Source organism: Bison bison, unplaced genomic scaffold (genome assembly GCF_000754665.1).
Source record: "Bison bison bison isolate TAMUID 2011002044 unplaced genomic scaffold, Bison_UMD1.0 scf7180017864158, whole genome shotgun sequence".
Taxonomy (NCBI): Eukaryota; Metazoa; Chordata; class Mammalia; order Artiodactyla; family Bovidae; genus Bison; species Bison bison.
The window spans coordinates 4,674,827-4,675,129 of record NW_011494730.1 but is presented as its reverse complement, the minus strand read 5'-3'; the positions used below and the strand labels follow the sequence as shown (position 1 = coordinate 4,675,129).

General features: G+C 52.5%; 1 protein-coding gene across 1 annotated transcript in view; it reads left to right on the top strand.

Moving 5' to 3' along the window:
* Positions 1-303, top strand: part of LOC104989556 (maestro heat-like repeat-containing protein family member 2A) — a gene marked incomplete at its 5' end in the record, with an annotated part of 24,752 nt that overhangs the window by 17,604 nt on the left and 6,845 nt on the right. The gene's annotated exons all lie outside the window — the stretch shown is intronic.

Here is a 303-nt window from a genome sequence, read left to right as displayed (position 1 = left end):
GGGTCACCTACTGGGTACTTAGTTTTCTTCTGGGTCAGGAAGATCTCCTGGAGACGGAAATGGTAACCCACTCCAGTATTCTTGCCTGGAAAATCCCATGGATGGAGAAGCCTGGTAGGCTACAGTCCATGGGGTCGCAAAGTGTCGGACACGACTGAGCAACTTCACTTTCTAAGTTTTATAATGGGGCTTCCCTTGTAGCTCAGTCGGTAAAGAATCCACCTGCACTGCAGGAGACCGGGGTTCCATCCCTGGGTCAGGAAGATCCCCTGCAGGAGGGCATGGCAACCCACTCCAGTATTC